At 44.9% G+C, this 25,363-nt stretch overlaps 1 protein-coding gene across 1 annotated transcript in view; it reads left to right on the top strand.

The window, feature by feature from the left end:
* The first annotated feature begins 3,819 nt into the window (after window positions 1-3,819).
* Window positions 3,820-25,363, top strand: part of LOC138288430 (CD5 antigen-like) — a 166,394-nt gene continuing 144,850 nt past the window's right edge. Inside the window, exon 1 of the mRNA XM_069229980.1 lies at window positions 3,820-3,865. The gene's annotated coding sequence lies outside the window, so the exon portion shown is untranslated. The remainder of the gene's footprint in view (window positions 3,866-25,363) is intronic.

Genomic DNA, 25,363 nt, shown 5'->3' with positions numbered 1-25,363 from the left:
TGACTACTGCTTACTTCTGCAAAGTACTAGTAACCTGAGGGATGTTCTGCTTGAGTAGCAGGGTACTACTGATACATGTTGTGTTTTCGGTCTAATGATATTTTGTGCAATACAGTTTATTTTTATATAACATGATGTTGTGTTTACTTTGTGGTGGGGATAGTGCATCATGTATATTGTGTGTGTTGTGCAATCACTTTACACATTGTCTCCGGGTTAGGCCTGACTGCTCATGCCAAGCTACCAAGGGGGTGAACAGGGGTTATCCTGGGTGTGTGACCCCCTCACCCTGACTAGAGTGGGTGGGTTCTTCCTGGCTTAGGTGCATGCTCTAGCCAACCAGAAACACCATTTTTAACACAAGGACATTCTCCTCCCTGCTGCTCCAGTGGCGTGGGACTCCTCTCCAGGTGTGCTTATTGGCTTCACAGCAACTTAATGTGCCTGCTGCCAGTGGGTTGCCTGTGGGGCTTCAACTGCTTCTTCTGACTCACCCAACTGCTGAGGGCCAGCCCAGACTCCTCTCCAAGGGTCGAGTCCCTTGGACCTTGCTGGTCCTCTTCACCCATGCAACTCTTCTTTTGCTCTGACGTGCATTTGCCAAGGCTTGTTGGTGGTCCTCCTGACCACTGACCGACGGCAACCTGGCAACTGACGTGGGACATCACCTGCATGGCCACAAGGACTTCTCTGCAGCTCCTGGGCTCCACAGCTGTTCTTCTTCCTCCCCTGTCAACCCGAATCTTCATCCACAGAAGGGTGGGTAGTGGCGCCTGCCCTGTCTGGACACTGCCTCATGGACTGGACTCTGTCCTCTTCTTTTACAGGACCTCTTCTTCTAGAATCCACCTTTGGGGTCCTTTGATATGGTCCTGTTCTTGCAAAGTTCCTTTTCTAAGCCCTCTTGTTACTCCTTGGAAAGAACAGGTACTTACCGGTGCTCTCTTGGTCGCTGGGGGTCACATAGGTACTCACCTCTTGGGGTCCTGAGTTCTCCCAGCTCCCCTCAAATGACTATTCCACTATTTTAGTATATGGTTTGGCCCTCTCCAGGGCCCTAACTATTTTCTATAGTTTCTTGCCAGTGCTTGTTGTGAATTTCTATGGTTTTGTACGAGTAAATTCAGAACCCAACTATAACATCCATGTAACCGTTGTTTTTTTCAGTGAATTTCTAAGGTTTTTTTAATTCCATTTCCTAACTATAACGTCCCTGTAACCTTTCGTTTTTTCAGTAAATTTCTAAGTTTTTTTATTCTATTTCGTCACTGTAACCTTTGTTTTTTTCAGTGAATTTCTATGTTTTTTAACGAATAGTAATTTTAATTACTATACGTTAATTCAACCACCACAGCGCATGGCCTTTGGCCATGCGCGGCTGCGGTTAGGCCAAGCCCTGAGGCCAACCCCCTATAAGCATTCAACCGTGCATGTCCTTCACCCATGCGCAGAGGAGGTTGCCCACAAGACCTGGCCTGCAGCCAGACCCTGTGGCCATCACTCCCCAACCACCCAAACCCATGCTGTGCACAGCCCTTTCGCTGTGGCGGCAGGAGTTAGCTGCATCTTCTGTGGGTGTGAGAATAGATGTGAGAGGGTGTATCTGGGGGTGAGAGTAGCTGTCAGATTGTCTGTCTGGATGTGAGAGTGCATACATCATTGTTTTAGTGAGTGCATTAGCCTGTGCGTGGGTCTCTGAGTGGCTGCAAGAGGGTCTCAGTTGGTCTGTGAGTTGGTGCGTGAGTGTCTGAGTGGGTCTGTGAGTGGGTGCGTAAGTGTCTAAGTGGGTGTTTGAGAAATTGATTGAAAGAGAGACAGAAAGAGAGAAAGTGAGAGAGGAAGAGGTTTTTTTAGGCTTTAATCTTATATATTTTTGTTAGATTTAGCAACAAAAAGTATTTAATATATTTTTAATTTTTTTCATTTATTAAAAAAGAAAAAAGAAAAAAGGAAAATGAGTCCAGCTGAACTCGAACCCCCATAGCTCAGTGTGAAGGTTTGCGATCTTCACATTGAGATATGGGCGTGTTAGACTTTTTTTTAAGCCCTTTGTGGGCTTTGTATTGGAAAAATATATATTAAAAGTAGGGACTGTGGGTGGAGCCCTTAAGGGATCTCCCACAGCCCCTAATTTTTTTTTATTGATTTTTTTTTAAAAATTTTATTATAAAGCCCTTTACAGGCCATGTGGGACCACGAGGGAGCCCTCAAGGGCTCCCCCAGTGGTCCCTACTTTTTTAAAAAATTTTAATACAAAGCCCTTACGGGCTACCTGGCTCTGCGGGGGAAGCCTTGAGGCTTCCCCCGCAGTGCCAATGCCTCAGCAAGTACGGAGCTGCTTTGACAGAAGCTATTGGAGGCCGAATCTAAGTGTAAGGAAGGGGGCAGGGTCTGATGTTCCACTTAGGCACCTTGACGCCTGGAGGTAGAACTTTGTATGTGTTGCAATAGAAATCCTACATGGTCCTACTACAATTACAGCTGGCTGCGCATGCCCGAAGTGGTCTGCATCGTTGTTTTGTGAAGTCTCAATAATAGGTAAGAAGGGCTATGCGAAATAAGAATCTCGTTGAATGAATAGTTCAGAACACCGAATACGTGTCTCCTGAACACCATTGAATAAACCTACAGGCTGCTTCAAGTGAAAGAGGACCAGTATGGGAACAGAGTTTGTTAGTTCTACATGTATTTGCATGTGTTTGCTTCTGTTAGTCTGTTCATGCCTATTAGTGTGTGTTTCTATAAGCATGTAAATAATTATCTAGGCTCTGTTGAGTATGTGTGGGTCTCTTTTTCTCTTACTCTGTTTGTGACTATTTTTGTCAGTGTTAATGTTAATGTGTGCCAATGCATACCTAGGTGTGAGCATGAGTGTGAGCCTGGGTGTCCAGGTCTGTGTGTGCTTGCTTCTGTAAATCTACTTGTGTCAGTATTTCACTCTATATTTATGTGTGAGCATAAGTGTGAGGAGCCTGTGTGCCCAGGTCTGCTTGTGCTTGCTTCTGTGTATCTACTTGTGTCAGTATTTCACTCTATATTTATGTGTGAGCACGAGTGTGAGTCTGTGTGCCCGGGTCTGTGTGTGCTTGCTTCTTTGAATCTACTTGTGTCAGTTTTTCACTCTATGTTTATGTTTGAGCACGAGTGTGAGCCTGTGTGCCCAGGTCTGCGTGTGCTTGCTACTGTGAATCTACTTGTGTCAGTATTTCACTCTAAGTTTATGTGTGAGCACGAGTGTGAGCCCGAGTGCCCAGGTCTGTGTGTGCTTGCTTCTATAAATCTACTTGTGTCAGTATTTCACTCTATATTTCTGTGCGAGCACGAGTGTGAGCCTGTGTGCCCAGGCGTGTGTGTGCTTGCTTCTGTGAATCTACTGTCAGTATTTCACTCTATATTTATGTGTGAGTGTGAGCCTGTGTGCCCAGGTCTGCGTGTGTTTGCTTCTGTGAATCTACTTCTGTCAGTATTTCAATCTATATTTATGTGTGAGTGTTGCTCCTGATTGCTGCATCTGCCTGTATTTCTGCTTGGGTTTGCTTCTGTTTATAATTAGGTTTATGTACAGTCAGAAAGCATGTAACTCGAATTTACTCAGGTGAAGAGGTGGTAAAAGGTGGGTGGAGAGTGGGTGGAGAGGGGGTGGAGAGTAGGTGGAGACTACTGCAAACCAGACTATACATAATCAGTTGCCTTGCTTTTCTCTCTTCAGAGCTACAAGTCAATGATTAGAAATGTTTTGTTCATCACCATTCTAACTGAATAAATATTCTACTTGAAAGCTACAGAGAAAAAACCTTCAAAACAGGATCTACGCCAGCAGACAAGACAAACAGCTCTTTCCTGGACGTGCGTGTGAATCCAGACGGTAAGTAAACTTTATTTCACTACCTGAGGAGGCAGCTGAGTTAAAGACTGTCAACTCCAGGCAGTTTAGGTATTTCATCCTCTGTAGTGGGGAATCTGTGACAGTGATTAGACGAGAAATTCAAAATAGTGAGTTTCTTGTTTTGGGCAGGACAGGCACTGCTGATTTGATTTACTCAAGAAATAGAGGTGAGGTCAAAAGTCCTAGTCCACCCCAATCAAAAGCTCCCTCAGATTGTCCACTCTGCGGACTATGTTCTGAATCAGACCTTGAAATGATGAGTTTATTTCACATGATTTTTGTAACATTTGTTTTTCTCGAGGGACTACATAGGTGGAAGATTACATGAAGGACATCTGCAGTATGTTTGTGATCCTGAGGCACTGCTGTTGTGCTATGCAATCAAACACAGAATCTAAGTTATTTATTTTATTTGTTGTGAATGTTATAGTTAGCTCAGAGGTTATATTCAAAAGGCATTTTTGTTTGTTTTCTTAATAACTTTGGCACTGTTTTTCGTATTCCCAAAATGTGCATCCACTTTGAGATTTTCATAGCACGTTTCATGTTGCAGCTGCTATTAGTCAACACGGTGGACAAGCAGAAAGCTGGAGAAAAATGAAAAAGTCATAATAAAAATACTAGAGTGGTCGAGGGTCTAACAAAGCAAACTATTTCTTTCATAGCAGGGTGATAGCCAGAGGGCACACTGATTTTTTTAAGAAATGGGAAAAGGTATGGGATACTTTTTTTAACGTGACAGATTACTAAGGGAGAGTGGTTCCCCCTTTCTTAACACCCAAAGTCCCCGAAGAAGGGCCCCGCAGTACCTTCTTTTTGCTCCCAGAGCCAAAAGCAAAAAGCAAAAGGGACGGGGTTAACCTACCTCGGACCCCAGGCCTTGTATGGTCCCCTAAGGGATTGTGTCAGCAAAAAAGTAATGGTTAAAAATATACTTGTATTGCTACATTTGCAGATCCTATACTGGCTGGTGGAACCCAGAGAGTTGACAGGTTTTATGAATTGTGGATAAAAAAAAGTAGAAACAAGTATTTAGGGTGCTGTTGAAGTGCTTGGCCAACAGCCCCACATGGGCACTGGCCACACATGGTTGGTTGGGAGCAGGGCCAGTCCCTACAGCCGATCCCTTCTGTGCATTGCCAAATCCCATGCACAGTGGCGGATGGCCACCTTTGCAATTTGGGATACTGGGTCTGGCAACAGGGCATGTTCAATGGTCAACATATGTTGTAACAAGATTGTGGCTGTGTGCATTGGGGGTTGGCTGTCCATGAACTGTTAAAAGCTGCTCTGGCCAGACATCAAACTCTACAGCCAACCCCTGGTGCCGGGAGACAGGTTGTGTGGAGTGTGGAGTGCAGAGCCTGGCCTGAGGCCAAACCATGTGGCCAAGCAAAGATCTTAACCTTGCACAATAGGCTTGGCCACCAATATAGGGTGGGTTATAGGGTACAGCCTCAGCTTTGCAGCCAACCGCCACTGCCCAAAGCCAAACGCAATACACTGTAGGGATTTGCTGCCCCCCCCACAGGTTGGGTGCCCACAGAAAGACAGGCGTAGGGCTTGGCCAGAGGACAGGTCCTACATCCAACCTTCCACTGTGCATGGCAAAAGGATGTGCATAGAAGGTGGTTGGGAGCCCATCGAGGTTGGGCACAGTTTGAACAAGAGGGTTGGGCACATGGTTAACTTTGATTATGATAAATAACCACATTTATGCACTAAAAAACAAGTGTTAATATAAATTTATAATTAGTATTATTAGGTATGTGAATTAAATCTTAACATATATAAAAATAGTAAATCTCTGAGAAAATGAAAGGTTAAAATGACGTTATAGACAGGAGTTGAAATCAGATGAGAACTAACATTTAGAAAACAAGTAACTACTGTTGTTCACCAGTAAAGGTTTTGTGAACTAACTATTACTTGCACCTCCATCAACCTCACACATTACATCACTCATGACATACTAAATGACATCATTGATGATATCACTGATGATAGCTCAAATTACATAATTGATCAAATTACTAATGACATCACCCAGTCTCTGTGACAGTGTCCTTAGCTTAAAATTCAACAAGCTACACCTGTACTCATTTTTCTATTATGAATCAAGTGATAAATATTCTTGACCACATGCTAGCCACATACAATCTCTGTAAAGTCATCCGCATTTAGTGGATTTTACCCTCTTTTCCCTGGCATTCATTTACTTAGAAAACAAAATGCCTTGATAGACTGTAATGGGTTCACACCCATTTTAAACTTTGAACACAATGCAAAAAGAGGTTGTAGTCCATTCACCTTAACAGGATCAACCTCTGTTGGAGGCTGGCCTGGCTTGTAGTGGGTACCAAAGGTACTTACACCTTGTGCCAGGTCCAGTTATCCCTTATTAGTGTAGAAGAAGTGTTTCTAGTAGCTTAGACTGATAGAAGGTAGCTATGGCAAAGCAGCTTAGGCTGAACTAGGAGATATGCAAAGCTCCTACTATACCACTTATATCATATGCACAATATCATAAGAAAACACAATACAAAGAGTTACTAAAAATAAAGGTACTTTATTTTCATGACAATATGCCAAAAGTATCTCAGTGAGTACCCTCAGTAAGAAGGTAAGTAATATACACAAGTTATTTGTACACAAACCAAAATTAGGTAAGTAAGAGCAAGAAAAGTAATGCAAACAGTGTAGAATTACAATAGGTTGCAATAGGAGAACATAGGTATAGGGGCAACACAAACCATATACTCCAAAAGTGGAATGCGAACCACGAATGGGCCCCAGACCTATGTGAGCTTCTAGAGGGTCACTGGGACTGTAAGAAAACAGTGAGGGTTAGCAAAATACCCCAACCCAAGACCCTGAAAAGTAGGAGTAAAGTACACCTACTACCCCCAGAGAGCAGAATAGTCGTGATTGGGGAATTCTGCAGGAAGAACAAACACCATCAGTGCACTGGCAATGGATTTTCAGACCTGAGTACCTGTAAGACAAGGGGACCAAGTCCAGTAGTCGCAACAGTGTCCAGGGGGGGGCAGGAGCCCAGGAACCCCAGATGAAGGTGCAAGGAAGCTGCCTCCGGTTGGAAGAAGCTTGGAGTTCTGCAAGAAAGAAGAGGACTAGGGACTTCTCCTTTGGTACACTGATGTCCCATGTCGCGATGAAGCTTGCAGTGGTGTTCCCACTCAGAAAGACTGCAAACAAGCCTTGCTAGCTGCAAGGGTTGCAGTAGAGGTTTTTGAGTGCTGCTGAGGACCAGGAAGGACCAGAATGTCGCCTTTTGGAGGAGGAGACAGAGGGGGTACTCAGCAACTCAGAGAGTCCTCACAGAAGCAGGCAGCACCTGCAGAAGTACCCCAACAGGCACTTGGAAGAAGAGTGAATCGGAGTCCATGCAAAGTTACAAAAGGAAGTCCCACGACGTTGGAAGACAACTCAGAAGGTTGCCCACTACAGGACGGAGTGCTGGGGACCCAGGCTAACCTGTGCATGAAGGAAATCCTGGAAGAGTGCACAGGAGCTGGAGCAGCTGCAAATCATGCGATACACAGCTTTGCATTCTAGCGTGGGGAGGCAAGGACTTACCTCCTCCAAACTTGGACTGAAGAGTCACTGGACTGTGGGAGTCACTTAGACAGAGTTGCTGTGTTCCAGGGACCACGCTCGTCAGGATGAGAGGGGACCCAGAGAACCAGTGATGCAGTCTTTTGGTGCCTGCGTTAGCAGGGGGAAGATTCCGTCGACCCACAGGAGATTTCTTCGGAGCTTCTGGTGCAGGGTGAAGGCAGGCTACCCCCAGAACATGCACCACCTGGAAACAGTTGACAAAGCCGGCAGGATGAGGCGCTACAATGTTGCTGGAAGTCATCTTGCTACTTTGTTGCGGTTTTGCAGGCGTCCTGGAGCAGTCAGCAGTCGATCCTAGGTAGAAGTCGAAGAGAGAGATGCAGAGGAACTCTGGTGAGCTCTTGCATTCGTTATCTGAAGAATTCCCCAAAGCAGAGACCCTAAATAGCCAGAAAAGGAGGTTTGGCTACAAAGGAAGGAGGATTGGCTACCAAAAGAGGTAAGAGCCTATCAGAGGGAGTCTCTGATGTCACCTGCTGGCACTGGCCACTCAGAGCAGTCCAGTGTGCCCCCAACACCTCCGTTTCCAAGATGACAGAGGTCTGGGACACACTGGAGGAGCTCTGGGCACCTCCCCTGGGAGGTACTGGTCAGAGGAGTGGTCACTCCCCTTTCCTTTGTCCAGTTTTGCGCCAGAGCAGGGCTGGGGGATCCCTGAACCGGATTAGACTGGCTTATGCAGAGATGGGCAGCATCTGTGCCCATCAAAGCATTTCCAGAGGCTGGGGGAGGCTACTCCTCCCCAGTCCTTCACACCTATTTCCAAAGGGAGAGGGTGTAACACCCTCTCTCAGAGGAAATCCTTTGTTCTGCCTTCCTGGGCCAGGGCTGCCTGGACCCCAGGGGGGCAGAAACCTGTCTGAGGGGTTGGCAGCAGCAGCAGCTGCAGTGGAAACCCTGGAAAGGCAGTTTGGCAGCACCCGGGTTCTGTGCTAGAGACCCGGGGGATCATGGATTTGTGCCCCCAATACTAGAATGGTATTGGGGTGACAATTCCATGATCTAAGACATGTTACATGGCCATGTTCAGAGTTACCATTGTGACGCTATACATAGGTAGTGACCTATGTATAGTGCACGCATGTAATGGTGTGCCCGCACTCACAAAGTCCAGGGAATTTGCCCTGAACGATGTGGGGGCACCTTGGCTGGTGCTAGGGTGCCCACGCACTAAGTAACTTGGCACCCAACCTTCACCAGGTGAAGGTTAGACATATAGGTGACTTATAAGTTACTTATGTGCAGTGGTAAATGGCTGTGAAATAACGTGGACGTTATTTCACGCAGGCTGCAGTGTCAGGCCTGTGTAAGAATTGTCTGAGCTCTCTATGGGTGGCAAAAGAAATGCTGCAGCCCACAGGGATCTCTTGAAACCCCAATTCCCTGGGTACCTAAGTACCATATACAAGGGCATGATATGAGTGTACCAGTGTGCCAATGAGAGTTTATAAATGTTGTCACTAGCCTGCAGTGACAACTTTAGAAAGCAGAGAGAGCATAAACACTGAGGTTCTGGTTAGCAGAGCCTCAGTGATTCAGTTAGGCACCACACAGGGAACACATATAGGCCACAAACTCATGAGCAATGGGGTCCTGGCTAGCAGGATCCCAATGACACATAACAAACACACTGACAACATATGGGTTTTCATTATGAGCACTGGGCCCCGGCTAGGAGGATCCCAGTGAGACAGTGAAAACACCCTGACATATACTCAGAAACAGGCCAAAAGTGGGGGTAACAAGGCTAGAAAGAGGCTACCTTCCTACACAACCCCCCCCCAAATGAAGGACAATAAGGCTAACCTTGGCCAGTTTAGTCTTTATTGTCTAAGTGGTGAGAAGTGTAGAGTAGCTCTGCAATAGACTGGTTACTCCCTTTATCATCCACTATATGGTTACTTCCCTGTGGGGATGTAAACAACCCTGTTTTAAGTTTTTTAGCTAGCCAACAATGTGAAGATATGTTCTCAGAGTTCCTATCAGTAAGTTTTAGTTTAGAGCAGTGGGAATTGTCCACTGGACTTATCTCAAGTGATGAGAATGCCAGACAGGGATGCTGTCTCAGTAAAGCCATAGCTGGGCAAAAACTTTGTCCATAGGGCTGTAAGAGAGAACAGGGATGCTCTTTCTTTTGATTTGGAGCAGGGCAGGGATGCTGTCCTATGAGCTCCACACTAGGGCAGGGCTGCTGTCCTAAGTGTTTTGAGGCAGTGCAGGGTTGCTGCACTAAAGTTTCTCTGGGGGGGGGGGGGTTGGAGGGATGCTCCATGTTAACTAAAATGGTGCACTTTTTCTCACCAATCTTAGTTATCCCACAGAGAGGTACTTCTACCTCAGTGAGTACAGCTGTGTTAGCTGATGATTCCCTTGGCACAGGTGCCACCCCAAGAGAGGTTTCTCTCACCACAGGAATGGTATCCTGAATGGTAGGGTGGGTAGGGGATTCTGTGATGCCCTTTTTACCTGTGTTTGGAGAAGGATCCTGAGTTTTCAGGTCTTTTCTCCTTTGCTTTTTCATTTCAGCTGAAATGAGAGGAAGCAATTCCTCAGGGATACCCAGCATGGCTGCATGGGAATTAAACTCTACCTCAGCCCAACCTGAGGCCTCTAGGTCATTACCTAAGAGACAGTCTACAGGTAAGCTAGGTGATACTACCATCTGCTTAGGGCCAGTAACTCCACCCCAACTAAGCTGACCTATAGCTAAGGGAAGAAACTTAGTGGAGTTATGGACATCAATAATCTTGTACTGTTGTCCGATGATGTGCTGTTCAGGAGACACTAGGTTTTCAGTCACCAAAGGGATACTGGCACCTGTGTCCCTGTAGGCCTGGGCCTCAACACCATTTATTGAAAATGTCTGCCTGTACTTATCCATTATAAGGGGACAAGCAGCCAGTGTGGCAAAGCCAATGCCACTAGGTGCGACAGAAACTGTCTTGGGACTGACTTCCCCAGTTTCTATGATGGACCCATAAGTGAACCCAGCTACACCTGTACTTTGACTGTTGCCAGCAGTCACACCACTATTACCACTACTGCTAGGGGCACTAGAGTTTGATGTATTAGTGGTGGTAGGCTCAGGGGGTTTACCTGGAAAGGACTTATCCCCTGGCCTATGGCCTTTATTTTTACACACAAAGCACCAAGGCTTTTTGATGTGTGTGTGTTGTGAAGAAGAGGAAGAATTTGATTTTCCCCACCCACTGAAGAGTGTTTAGGATTTGAAGAGGATCTTTAGTTTTACCCTTATCCCCATGCTTATCCTGAGATTTCTCACCATCTTCCTTCTTGCCATCCTTGTCACCTCCTGTATGAACTTTTCTGTTCACTCTTGTTCTGACCCATTTGTCTGCCTTCTTTCCCAATTCTTGGGGAGAGGTCAGATCTGAGTCTACCAAGTACTGGTGCAACAAATCAGACACACAATTGTTAAGAATATGCTCTCTCAGAATAAGATTGTACAGGCTTTCATAGTCAGATACCTTACTGCCATATAACCACCCTTCCAAGGCCGTCACTGAACAGTCCACAAAATCTGTCCAGTCTTGAGAAGACTCTTTTCTGGTGTCTCTGAACTTAATCCTGTATTGTTCAGTGGTTAAGCCAAATCCATCCAAGAGTGCATCTTTCAAAACTGTGTAGTTGTTAGCTTCACTTTCCCTAACAGTAAGGAGCCATTCCTACCCTTTCCAGTGAAAGATAGCCACAAAATAGCAGCCCACTGCCCTTGAGGGACTAACTGTACCATACATGCCCTCTCAAGTGCAGCAAACCACTTGTTAATGTCATCCCCCTCCTTGTAAAGGGGGACTATCTTGTGCAGATTCCTGGAATCATGCTCTCTAACAGGATTACTATCAGGAATACTGCTGCTGCCACCATGGGGTCCTAGCCCCAACCTCTGTCTTTCCTTCTCAATGTCTAGGGATTCCCTATCTAAGGCCAGCTGTTGGTGTTTAAGCTTCAGTCTGGTCTCTTCAACCATCAACGTTTTGAGTTCCCTTTCTAACAAGTTATCCTCAGGATGTGTGGGTTGGGAATGCTTTGACACAGATGACAAATTGGAAACTTCAGAGGGGGGCCTGTCCCTAACTGTCTGATCCCTGGTAACTTGGCCTCTAGGAATAAAGGATGCCCTACTGTGATGGGAACCTCCATTACTACCAACATTACTGGGTGTCCTGCTAGGGGGCAGACCCTGTTCAGAACCCTCCCCAGCTTCCTCAGGGGGTTCATCTGAATCAGACTGGGAAGCTTCTATTAGCCTCTTAAAGGATGGACCAGAATGGTTCTGGTCATTCACCATAAGCATGTTATACAGAAACTCTTTTGTAGGGTTCTTTCCTATAACTAAACCTCTATCTAGGCAGAGACTCCTTAAGCTCTTGTTATTCAAAATGTCATAAGTAGCATTTACAGTTTTGGGAGGAGAATCTACCACAGACATGAATGCAAAAGGTTTAGAGATAGTGAGAAGAGAGAAAAAGTTTCAGAACTTATTAAAGTACAGAGACATTTTTTTTTCTTCTAACTTTTAGAAAACTTTTAGAAGTTTTAAGAAACTTTTCAAAACTTTGTAAAATGTTTTAGAGAAGAAAAGCAAACTTTTTTGGTTAAATGTACATACACTGAACTGTTCGGTATATGACTCTCTTATGAAAAGTACAAAATGACAAAGTGGTAAGTAGTTACAAGTACTTATCCCACCGCTGCACAACCAATGTAGGAGGCTGGCCTGTCTTGTAGTGGTTACCAAAGGTACTTACACCTTGTGCCAGGTCCAGTTATCCCTTATTAGTGTAGAAGAGGTGTTTCTAGCAGCTTAGACTGATAGAAGGTAGCTATGGCAAAGCAGCTTAGGCTGAACTAGGAGACATGGAAAGCTCCTACTATACCACTTATATCATATGCACAATATCATAAGAAAACACACTACACAGAGTTACTAAAAATAAAGGTAGTTTATTTTTATGATAATATGCCAAAAGTATCTCAGTGAGTACCCTCAGTAAGAAGGTAAGTAATATACACAAGTTATTTGTACACAAACCAAAATTAGGTAAGTAAGACCAAGAAAAGTAATGCAAACAGTGTAGAATTACAAGAGGTTGCAATAGGAGAACATAGGTATAGGGGCAATACAAACCATATACTCCAAAAGTGGAATGCGAACCACGAATGGACCCCAGACCTATGTGAGCTTGTAGAGGGTCGCTGGGACTGTAAGAAAACAGTGAGGGTTAGCAAAATACCCCACCCCAAGAGCCTGAAAAGTAGGAGTAAAGAACACCTACTACCCCCAGAGAGCACAATAGTCGTGATAGGGGAATTCTGCAGGAAGAATAAACACAAGCAGTGCACTGACCTGACCTGATTTCCGGACCTGATTACCTGTAAGACAAGGGGACCAAGTCCAATAGTTGCGACTGTGTCCAGGGGGGGCAGGAGCCCAGGAAGCCCCGGATGAAGGTGCAAGGAAGCTGCCTTCGGTTGGAAGAAGCTTGGAGTTCTGCAAGAAAGAAGAGGACTAGGGACTTCTCCTTTGATAGACTAATGTCCCACATCGCGATGAAGCTTGCAGATGTGTTCCCACGCAGAAAGACCGCAAACATCCTTGCTCGTGGCAAGGGTTGTGGTAGAGTTTTTTGGGTGCTGCTGAGGACCAGGAAGGACCAGGATGTCACCTTTCGGAAGAGGAGACAGAGGAGACAGAGGGTGCACTCAGCAACTCATAGAGCCCTCACAGAAGCAGGCAGCACCCGCAGAAGTACCCCAACAGGCACTTAGAAGAAGAGTGAACCCAGGAAGTACAGGAAGATCCTCTGATAAGGTAAAGTCCAACCTACAGTGTATGATGATCCCCCCAAAACTTAAAGTTCTGTCAGAAGGAAAATGCTGGTCCTTCTGCACACCTGAAGAGTCTTTGGAATGGTTAAAGGAATGGTGCCCATTGGAAAACAGGCAACAAGGTGACTGGCTGTTACCACTGAAGGGACGGGATTGAGAAGAAACATCCCCCACAGAGGCTGTGATGGTGGAGAGAATCATCAAGTCTACGAACAAGATCCACAGTAGGTTCAAGGAGACAACTTGCAGGATTGTGCTTGAAGCATAGTTAAAAGAGTAAAACTACTACAGATGCGGCCATGAGCAGGAGTCACATCATTGAGACACACCCTATGGAGCCTGCTGCATTCTTGGCATCTAGACATGAGACATTGAGGCAGGAATGTAAAGAGGTTTGATGTCAATATGGGGATTTGCTTTTTCAGAAGGTGTAGTTTAATGGAGGATGCTCTTGTTAATTTGGTGGTGTGGTGTGTTAGGTTGAGGTCTGGATCTATGGGAAAGATCCTAGCCCACATGGGAACGCGGTCAGTGTTTAATGAAGTGGTGGAGACTCTTCCTTCTTTTAATATGACCCTCACACACTCTAATAGTCTCATGCTTCTTCATCGGGTCCTCCCTGGCCCCTAAAAGCCAGGATGGGCTCAACCATATTCCAAGGAGCGCTTTCAATACTAGTTCTACTGGGCAAACAATAAAAATAGCTCAAACAGACTAATGTATCCCCTTATTTGTGGTCTGAGAGTATATGGTTTAAAAAATCAATAAATGGGGTACTTAGGATATAATGATCCATCCTATAACCCTGAAATGATTGCTGACATGCTTCAGCCCCTATACTATGGCCTATCAGGTCCAGGGCTTTCTTCAGGATGTAAGGATATTCAATGCCCGGAGTAGTGTATATACAGTAATTAGTGGCCTGTACATAAAGCATGCAGTCCTAAAATCACATGCAAGGTAAGTTTAAATCACTCGCCTCAATATGGCATAATTGTTCCTGTAACAGAAATAACAAAGCATCAAATAACTTTAATATACAGCTTTATTATTATGTGGAAATCACCATGTGGAAAAGGAAAACATAAGGTAGACATTGCCTGCTCTAAGGGCACTGTTTGATGATATTTATCATCACATGGGTGGTGCCAAGACATGAGCAATTCACAAAGATGTGTCATGCTGTACTCAGCAGTATTACGATGAAAGAATAGCAGCTGGTATTTCACACTGTAGGTTGCATATTCTAGATTACACAAGTATTTCATGTTCATTCATAGTTATGCATTAAGTACAATCCATGCTTAGGTAATGTACTGACAAGTGGAGTAAACACAAAAAAGAGGAAAAAGCATCAGCATTCACACTCTCACCCCAGTTGGGATAGTGGTCCTGCTACTCGAGAGCAGGGGACCATGTCCCTGTGGTCACACACTGCCAAGGGATTTAATAAATACCCTCATAAAATTAAAATTAAAGAAAAAAAAGGTTTTCCTTACAGACAGATGGGTCATACTAAAAACAAAGCTGACATTGGCGTGTTATTGATGAAATCCTTGGGTACAAGATCCCCTGGCCACGTCCTCAAGGATAGCATGCCTTTCACAAAACAATATGCGACATATATGTATCAGTATATTAAACTGTGCTGGAAATTTAGAATAAAAAAATAACAAAAAATATTTCATAACAAGAAAAAAAGTTTCGAGGAAGAAGGACAAAAAGGGGGGATACAAAAGGGAAGAACAAACTGGTTTGATACTGCAAAACTCAGCACTGATGTAAAACGGGTCATGAGTAATTGCTTGAAGCATGACCATGTTTTATCAGAAAGACAGGTGATGTTGTGTTTACAACAAATTGTGTAATTTACAGACACAGAAGTTATTATTTCTGATCTATATTATGCTGGATTTTGGTCCTCAGAAGGGATCTCTTGAGGGATGACTATAAAAATATCTTGAAAGGCGAAACCTATTGCCCTTGAAAAACTAGCGTACTAGTTCACTCAGCGCTTGAATAAACCATACATGGGGACCTAATGATGCGCTTCTTTGGTAGCAAGTGGGAAGATAAAGGTCATGGTAAAGCTGTTACAGTGTTTAATGCGAGGAATTAAGGTAATTCCATCGGATCTCCTCATTGAGGCCGAAACTGTGCATTTCTTTTTCTATAAATTCAACTTTTTTCTTTTTCCAAGAGGGGCTTCATGTTCCCTTACAGGTTTGAAATTTTCTCCATGATCGTCCAAGACATTTCATTATTGGTATGCATCTTCTCCAAAAAATGGGCTACAAGTCTAGTAGAGGCCTTTGAACAGCGGATAATGCTCCTGTGCTCTCCTATCCTGATTTTCACTTTTCATGTCATCAGACCTATGTACCTTAGGTTGCACAGGCATTCAATCAGGTAGACCACATTTTCAGAATTGCAGTTTGTGTGCGTACGCTGTTCCCATGGGGTGGGGAGGCCCAGGTCTAGAGTTTTGAAATGTTTCTTAAGTGGGCACACTGCACATTGGCCACAAGGAAAGTGACCCATTACTGGTAGGAGGTTACATAAGGTATTAGGGCAAGAGATACTCCACTTGTTGTATTATTTATTAAGGGAGACTGCATTCAACAAAGTGGACAGATTGAGACTCTGGCAGAAGATGCATAACTGGGACATCCTGGAACATCTTATGAGAGCCATTAGGAGCCTTTACAGAAAGACGTGGGTGACAGTGAAAATATTGGATAATAATAATAATAACAAATGATTCCTATAAAGATTTTAGACACGACTACAGCCCGAACCGCTGGATGGAATTACACCAAATTTAGCAAACAACTAGCTCTTGGTCCAGAAAGTGTGTTTTTTGTGATTATTTATATGCCTGGGTGCAAAACTCCTCTCTGCTGGTGGAGTTTGTGGAATTCGGGGACTTCGCACTACGAGAAGTTGCGCAAACTTTCCGAATTCTGGTGCGAGGCAGAGATATATTTTTTTTGCTCATACGCAAAAGATTTGTTTTTAGCGCTCGCTCGTGTCAATATATTCACAGGCTGCTCACGAGCTTACGCAAGATTTGCAAGTGTGAATGCACCTCGAGTATATTTTCTACTCTAGAAGCAGCTAAAAATACTAAAAAATAGATTTTTGAGTGGATTTTCTTCTCCAGAGGACCATTTGTGTTGTTTTTTTAGTGTGAGAAGGCTTTTTTAAAACTTTTTTTCCAACAGGAAGGAAGTGACCCACAGCAGCCTACTCCCAGCAGGCTCCTTTCACTGCTTTTTCCATTTCCTGGTCACTTTTCATTTGGATTTTGAGGTGCGAGGATCACTCTCTTTGACTCCTGGATATATATGTTTGGATTTAAGGACTTTGCTTTTGTGCTATCACACAAGTAATTTCAAAACTATTGTATAATGGTGTTGTTTGTTTGCTTGGCATGCACCAGTATTTCTTTGTACTTTAATTTGATAATTACATTTCATTTTAATGGGTGGCCTTGACTTAAAATAGTGGCCTACTTATTTTTTTTTTTGTGTGCATTTCATTGATTTTTCATCTTTTGTAAAGGAACATTTTAACACTACTCAGTCTGTTCCCTTTCTCCATGTTTGTTACATTTGAAATATTCATTTATTTTACTATGTGGTCTAGACTTCCAACAGGCCATCTAGCCAGTAGGCCCAGTATTAATCATCAGTGTATGAAAGAAATGTTTCAGTGGGATACGGCTTTAAAAATTCATTTAGGTCAGGGGTGTCATTGGATTAAATAAAAAATGTTGGCTATTGTTTGAAATTCATTTATTTCTGCAAAAAGTGTATATGGGGTAATATTTGAAGGCATAGGAGGATTTTGTTGCTGTAAAAATGTTGTATCTTTTTGTTGATTTTCTTCAGTGTTTCCACCCTGCCTTCTTTTTCTGGTCATTGTGTGTGCATGTGTGTGTGTTTGTCATCAGTCACCATTTGTTTGTTCTCCATGCCATGTGGCCAGGGGCTATTATGGGTAGTCTATGTCCAAAGGCCTGAATGTGTTCCTTGGTCCCCATGCTGCCTTGCTCACTGTTATTGTTTGACAAGGTGGCTGGCAGCCAATGTGTACATGCAATCAGTGTTTTTTTGCTATAGGCTTGCATGTGTTCTTTGTTCTCCATGCCTCCTTGCTCGCTATTGTTGCTTGACAATGTGGCTGGCAGCCATTTTTTGCTTACAGCCAGTGTGTTTTCATCATAGACTTGGATGTGCTCTTTGTTCCTCATGCCTCATTGCTTGCTGTTGTTGTTTGACATGTGGCTGGCAACCATTTTGTGCATCCAGCCAGCGCGTTTTTGCCATAGGCATGCATGTGTTCTTTGTTTCCCATGCCTCCTTACTTGCCATTGTTGTTTGACCATGTGGCCGGTAGCCCTTTTGTGCATCCAGCCAGTGTGTTTTTTGCCATAGGCATACATGTGTTTTTTGTTCTCCATGCCTCCCTGCTCGCTGTTGTTGTTTGACCATGTGGCTGGTGGCCATTTTGTGTATCCAGCCAGTATTCCTTTGCCATAGTCTTGCATATGTTCTTTCTTCCCTATGTCTTCTTGCTCGTTGTTGTTGTTTGACCACACGGCAGGCAGCCATTTTGCGCATCCATCCAGTGTGCTTTTGCCATGGGCTTGCTTGTGTTCTTTGCTCTCTATGCCTCTTTGCTTACTGTTGTTGTTTGACCACATGGCTGACGGCCATTTTGTGCATCCAGCCAGTGTGCCTGTGCCATAGGCTTGCATGTGTTCTTTGTTCCTTATGCCTCCTGGCTCGTTGTTGTTGTTTGACTATGTGGCTGGCAGCCATTTTGAGCGTCCAGCCAGTGAGTTTTGCCATAGTCATGCAGGTGTTCTTTGTTCTCCATGCCTCCTTGTTCTCTGTTTTTGTTTGACCATGTGGCTGGCAGGCATTTTGTGCATCCAGCTAGTGTGCCTTTGCCACAGGCTTGCAAGGATGGATGTGATATCAGTTGAATAAGTATTGAGGATCATTGTAGTATTTGTATATTAAGAATATGATTTTGATCAACAGTGCTTATATTATAATATGTTGTTTTTGCATTTTTGCACCACCTTGCCTCACAATAGGTTTCTTTCTTCCCATCCTTCCATACAAACATCGGCAATTATTGATCCTTTTTCAATTTAATATTTTATTTTAATTTTAAATTCATTTTTTAATTTTTAATTTTTTATTTTTTTTATTTTTTATTTTAGTATTTGTTATTTCAATTTTCTTAAATTTGTATTTTAGATTTGTTTTTTAATTTAATTACATTTTTCTATTTTTTAACATATTTATTCATTTATTTTTTCGCATTTCGCCTGGATCGATTCATCAACCATAGGCGCACAGGTATAATTCAATTTCCTCCTGGACACCCTGGCTGTGGTGCACTGCAGACACATCAACATCATTCTTTTTTTTAATGATTATTCCATTTACCCATACACCTCTCTGACTACCACAGGTGTCTTCTTTAGAATAGATGGACATAGAGCAAATAGCTATATCTGTATGTTGTGTTGCCTGATTTGAATTGAAATTTCATGGTATGGTGGGGTGGTTTGACTTGACAATTTTTGGATAAATTGTTATTTATGATGTAAGTAACCAACCACACTAATATTGTCTTTGTACTATTTCAACCTGCAACAATAGCATGTTTCACTAACTACATGTTTTTTACCTTGGTGCTTTGATGTGTACAAGAGAAGAAGAGACATCACAAGCAGTAGTGTCAAACAAAGGGCCTGTACAGTTACTTCAGTCCTCCACTCTCTTCCGCTTTTGCAGCTTAGTGTCACTGCCAACTGAAAGCTTTAAGATGGCCCCCAAGAAAGTTGCTTCCAAGACAGTGAGAAGAAGCAGCTTTCCAACAGTGGCGTGCCAACCACAACCTTTTTCAGAAGACGTGTGCCTGCCACATTGGCCTCCGGGGAGGAACCTGGGAGCAGCACTCCCCCATCAACAACACCTCCCCAGCCTAAGCCCAAGACCATGTCTATCAGTGATGCAGCCACTGAAATAATGGCAACGCCAACGAGCAGTGACGTTGAATTGGATTTGTCCCTTTCACAAAGTAGCACCCAATTGTTTCAGGAAACTGAGCAAAGTGGACAGCAGCTTCAGCCAGCAACAGTAGATCTTCCGGATGTTGGAGCAGAACAGGAGGTCAAGTTTCCTGCTGAGCAAGATCCTCCTCTTTTAGAATCATTGGCTCCCAGATCTCTAGCAAGGAAAAGGAAGGGTACTACTCTACCATCTTTTCCAAGCACCACTTCTGATGATAATGATAGGGACATGGAGTAGACCCCGGCAGAGTCTGGGAAAAACCAGGAGAGACAAGGGAAAAGAAAAGTTCCTGAAAGCCTTACAATAATAAAAGGGGATGATGAGGAGGAATACGATGATGAGCCAGTCACTGTGGAAGCTGGCACAGAGGAGCCCGACATTACTATCCAAACTGTTTCTAGGGATGTGGCACAGGCAGCACCGCCAGCTCCCATATTTGTAAGGCCCCAGCAGAGACCTGCATCAAATCCTACCTCAGTAGAATTATTCACTACAGAGAGACAACCGACGACACAAATACCTACTTCCAGTTCTTCTTCAGGCATTGGCAGTGGCCCACTAAGAAACTACTTCTCTTTTTTATGACTAGCAAACCTGAGGAGAACATTACAATATGCTTCATTTGCCAACAGGTGTTCGTCGAGGTAAGCCTGGGTAGGTGAGCCTGGAAACATCAGCTACAAGTCTGTTCACAGAGGGAGATGATGAGAAAGAAGAGGGTGACATCCTAATGCAAAGCAGCCCTGTCCACAGCAGTGCATCAGAATCACCTGCCTCAGCTACCTCACAATGGCACAGTGTAGGAAGGTAGCCTCTTTCTAGCCTTGTTATCCCCACTTTTGGCCTGTTTGTGAGTATATGTCAGGGTGTTTTTACTGTCTCACTGGGATCCTGCTAGCCAGGGCCCAGTGCTCATAGTGAAGACCCTATGTTGTCCGTTTGTTTGATATGTGTCACTGGGATCCTGCTAGCCAGGACCCCAGCGCTCATATGTTTGTGGCCTATATGTGTTCCCTGTGTGGTGCCTAACTGTATCACTGAGGCTCTGCTAACCAGAACTTCAGTGTTTATGCTCTCTCTGCTTTCTAAATTTGTCACTGCAGGCTAGTGCCTAAATTTACCAATTCTCATTGGCACACTGGTACACCCATATAATTCCCTGGTATATAGTACTGAGGTACACAGGGTATTGGGGTTCCAGGAGATCCCTATGGGCTGCAGCATTTCTTTTGCCACCCATAAGGAGCTCAGACTATTCTTAGACAGGCCTGCCACTGCAGTCTGAGTGAAATAACTTCCACGTTATTTCACAGCCATTTTTTACTGCACATATCTTATAAGTCACCTATATGTCTAACCTTCACCTGGTGAAGGCTGGGTGCCAAGTTACTTAGTGTGTGGACACCCTGGCACTAGCCAAAGTGCCCCCACATCGTTCAGGCCAAATTCCCCAGACTTTGTGAGTGCGCGGACACCATTACACGTGTGCACTATACATAGGTCACTACCTATGTATGGCGTCACAATGGTAACTCCGAACATGGCCATGTAACATGTCTAAGATCATGGAATTGTCACCCCAATACCATTCTGGTGTTGGGGGGACAATTCCATGATTCCCCGGGTCTCTAGCACAGAACCTGGGTGCTGCCAAACTGCCTTTCCGGGGTTTCCACTGCCAACCCCTCAGATAGGTTTCTGCCCTCCTGGGGTCTGGGCAGCCCCAGCCCAGGAAGGCAGAACAAAGGATTTCCTCTGAGAGAGGTGTTAAACCCTCTCCCTTTGGAAATAGGTATGAAGGGCTGGGGAGGAGTAGCCTCCCCCAGCCTCTGGAAATGCTTTGTTTGGCACAGATGTTGCCCATCTCTGCATAAGCCAGTCTACACCGGTTCAGGGATCCCCCAGCCCTGCTCTGACGCGAAACTGGACAAAGGAAAGGGGAGTGACCACTCCCCTGACCTCCCAGGGGAGGTGCCCAGAGCTCCTCCAGTGTGTCCCAGACCTTTGCCATCTTGGATTCAGAGGTGTTGGGTGCACACTGGACTGCTCTGAATGGCCAGTGCCAGCAGGTGACGTCAGAGACCCCCTCTGATAGGCTGTTACCTTTCTTGGTAGCCAATCCTCCTTTCTTGGTAGCCAAACCTCCTTTTCTGGCTCTTTAGGGTCTCTCCTCTAGGGTATTCTTCAGATAACGAATGCAAGAGCTCACCAGAGTTCCTCTGCATCTCCCTCTTCGACTTCTACCAAGGATAGACCGCTGACTGCTCCAGGACACCTGCAAAACTGCAACAAAGTGGCAAGACGACTACCAGCAACATTGTAGTGCCTCATCCTGCCGGCTTTCTCGATTGTTTCCAGGTGGTGCATGCTCTGGGGTAGCCTGCCTTCACCCTGCACCAGAAGCTCAGAAGAAATCTCCAGTGGGTCGACGGAATCTTCCCCCTGCTAATGCAGGCACCAAAAGACTGCATCACTGGTCCTCTGGGTCCCCTCTCATCCTGATGAGCGTGGTCCCTGGAACACAGCAACTCTGTCCAAGTGACTCCCACAGTCCAGTGACTCGTCAGTCCAAGTTTGGTGGAAGTCCTTGCCTCCCCACGCTAGACTGCAAACTTGTGTACTGCGTGATTTGCAGCTGCTCTGGCTTCTGTGCACTCTTCCAGGATTTCCTTCGTGCACATCCTAGCCTGGGTCCCCAGCACTCCGTCCTGCAGTGCTCAACCCGCCTAGTTGGCCTCCGATGTCGTGGGACCCTCTTTTGTAACTCTGCGTGGACTCCGGTTCACAAATCTTCCAAGTGCCTGTTCATTGCTTCTGTGGGTGCTGCCTGCTTCTGTGAGGGCTCTCTGAGTTGCTGAGTGCCCCCTCTGTCTCCTCCTCCAAAGGGCGATATCCTGGTCCTTCCTGGTCCTCAGCAGCACCCAAAAACCACTACCGCAACCCTTGCAGCTAGTAAGGCTTGTTTGCAGTATTTCTGCATGGGAACACCTCTGCAAGCTTCATCGTAACGTGGGACATCTTCCCTCGAAAGGAAAAGTTCCTAGTCCTCTTCTTTCTTGCAGAACTCCAAGCTTCTTCCATCCGGAGCAAGCTTCCTTGCACCTTCATCCAGGGTTTTCTGGGCTCCTGCCCCCCCAGACACTGTCGCAACTATTGGACTTGGTACCCTTACTTTGCAGCTCTTCAGGTCCAGGAGTCCATTTTCAGTGCATTGCTGGTGTTTGTTGTTCTTTCAGAATCCCCCTATCATGACTATTGTGCTCTTTTGGGGTAGTAGGTGTACTTTACTCCTACTTTTCAGGGTCTTCGGGTGGGGTATCTTGGACACCCTGACTGTTTTCTTACAGTTCCAGCAACCCTCTACAAGCTCCCATAGGTCTGGGGTCTATTTGTGATTCGCATTCCACTTTTGAAGTATATGGTTTGTGTTGCCCCTAGACCTATATTTGCCTATTGTATCCCATTGTAATTCTACACTGTTTGCTTTATTTTTCTGACTCTTACTTACCTGTTTTGGGTTTGTGTACATATAACTTGTGAATATTACTTACCTTCTACCTGAGGGTACTCACTGAGATACTTTTGGCATATTGTCATAAAAATAAAGTACCTTTATTTTTAGTAACTCTGTGTATTGTGTTTTCTTATGATATTGTGCATATGATATAAGTGGTATAGTAGGAGATTTGCGTGTCTCCTAGTTCAGCCTAAGCTGCTTTGCCATAGCTACCTTCTATCAGTCTAAGCTGCTAGAAACACCTCTATTCTACTAATAAGGGATAACTGGACCTGGCACAAGGTGTAAGTACCTTTGGTACCCACTACAAGCCAGGCCAGCCTCCTACACACAGGAAGACTCAAAGTCAGATGGGGACACCACAGCATATGGTGATTGCCTCATGACGCACATTGAGTCTACCACCACCTACGTATTGAAAGTGGCTTGCATCAGTGGACCCAGATAAGAAGAAAATCCAGGCTACTATTACAAGCATGTTTAGGTAGGAGGGGCCCTACAACTGCAGCCACCCAATGGCATGTTTGTACAATGGGAAGCTGGCAAAAATGTTAGAGCTGGACCTCCTCCTTTTTTCTTTTGTGGAAAGAGTGGGATTCTTAGAGTTTGTGGCAGCCCTTTGCCTGAAATGGAAGGTTTCAAGTCAGACCTATTTTGCCAGAGTATCTGTTCCAGCACTGCATCATGATGTGCTTGAATTTGTTGGACAAGCTTTGCAGTGAAGTGTTTTCCGCACTATCCACCTGACAACAGAAATGTGGACCAGTTGTCAAGCGACTGATCACATGTGCATCACTGCACACTGGATCTCTTTTCTGGGGGTAAAGCAAAAGCTATCTACAGGGTTTGGTTTAATTTTAGGAGCATTAGGAGGCATGCAACAGTAGCCATGTTCGCCATGGAGAACTCACATACAGATGCAAATATCATGGATGAATTTAACAGCAAGGTGTCTGAATGGCTGCAACACAGGGGTCTCCGAATTGGATTTGTTGCTACAGACTGTGAGTATTTCAGGGTCCTGTGTTTTGTGCATTGCATCAACCTGGTTCTGGAAGACTCTCTAAAAAAAGAAGACATAGTCAGCACCATACTGACCACATACAGACAGATGCGCACTAGTTTCAGCCATTCTTTTAAAGCCCGCAAGCACTTGTGGATTATTCAGCATGCTCACAGAGTACCAGTTAGAGCCATGATACTGGAGGTGCCAACACGTTGGAACTCAACCTATTACGTGTTGCAACATCTATTGAACAGTATAGACAGATTAATGACTATTTAATTCAAAAGGAGGTAATGCCATTGGGAAAGCTATGACCATGGATTGCAAACAAATGGGGCATAGTCAAATGCCTGACACAGATGCTACTCCCTTTTGAGGTTTTCACATGAGAAGTTAGCAAGGAGAACAGTACAATGGGCCAAGCAATCCTGTTGGTGCATCTGCTACAGGATTAGCTAAAGAAGGTGTCTGCAAGGTTCACACTCGTAGGTGTGAACGAAAATCCAGAAGCGCATGCCTTGGTTGAGAGATTAAACTTTCGCTTGGCTTGTATTGCAAGGTTGCAAAATGACATTGTTTCGTCCAAAGAGTACATCTGTGCCATACTACTTGATCCATGGTATAAAAAAATGCTGCACATTTTCATTCCTTTTTCTGAACTGGATGTTTCAAAATACAATATGAACAGTTAGAGCTTAAGGCCTGAATATGAGTCTGGCGGTCACAAGACTGCCAAACTCCGTGCAACGGTTGGACCACAGAAGCTGTCCTGCCTAAAGACCTCCATCTCCAACAGGATCCAAGATCCTGATGGGCTGATGGTGATCTTGTTTGTAATCAGCCAGGGCAGCGCTGAACTCAGCACCACCCTGCTGATTACAACCTTGTTCTTTGCCAGCCTTTTCATGGAGGTTTCCTCACCCGAAAAGGCTGGTGGAGAACAAAAGGAGGAGGCCATATGGGGGCCTCTGCACTGCCCATGCCCATGGCATGTGCAGTGCAGGGGCCCTCTGCCAGCACCCCCGGAAAATGCACTGTCTGCTTTGCACACAGTGCGCATTCCAAGGGTGCTGGACGGCCCCCTCTGTGCTACAAGATAGCACTTGGCTTCTTTAAGGGAGCCGAGTGCTATCCCGTAGCACAGTTCCCGCCAGTCAGACCAGCGGGAACGCTCTATTTCAATGTTTCCGCCAGTCAGCCTGGTCAGACCAATGGAAACATTGTAATAGAGCTGGGGGACGCCACCACCATGGTGGTGGTGTCCTCCCCGCAAATTTGGCGGTCCCACGTTGGGACTGCCAAACTCATAATCAGGCCCTTAAAGTCCCACTCACCAGTTCTGGGGTGCCATCTTCAACTTCCAGAGA

The sequence above is a fragment of the Pleurodeles waltl genome, chromosome 4_1 (assembly GCF_031143425.1).
Source record: "Pleurodeles waltl isolate 20211129_DDA chromosome 4_1, aPleWal1.hap1.20221129, whole genome shotgun sequence".
NCBI classification, from domain to species: Eukaryota; Metazoa; Chordata; class Amphibia; order Caudata; family Salamandridae; genus Pleurodeles; species Pleurodeles waltl.
Note: the sequence above shows the minus strand (reverse complement) of the source record. Positions and strands in the feature narration are given on the sequence as shown.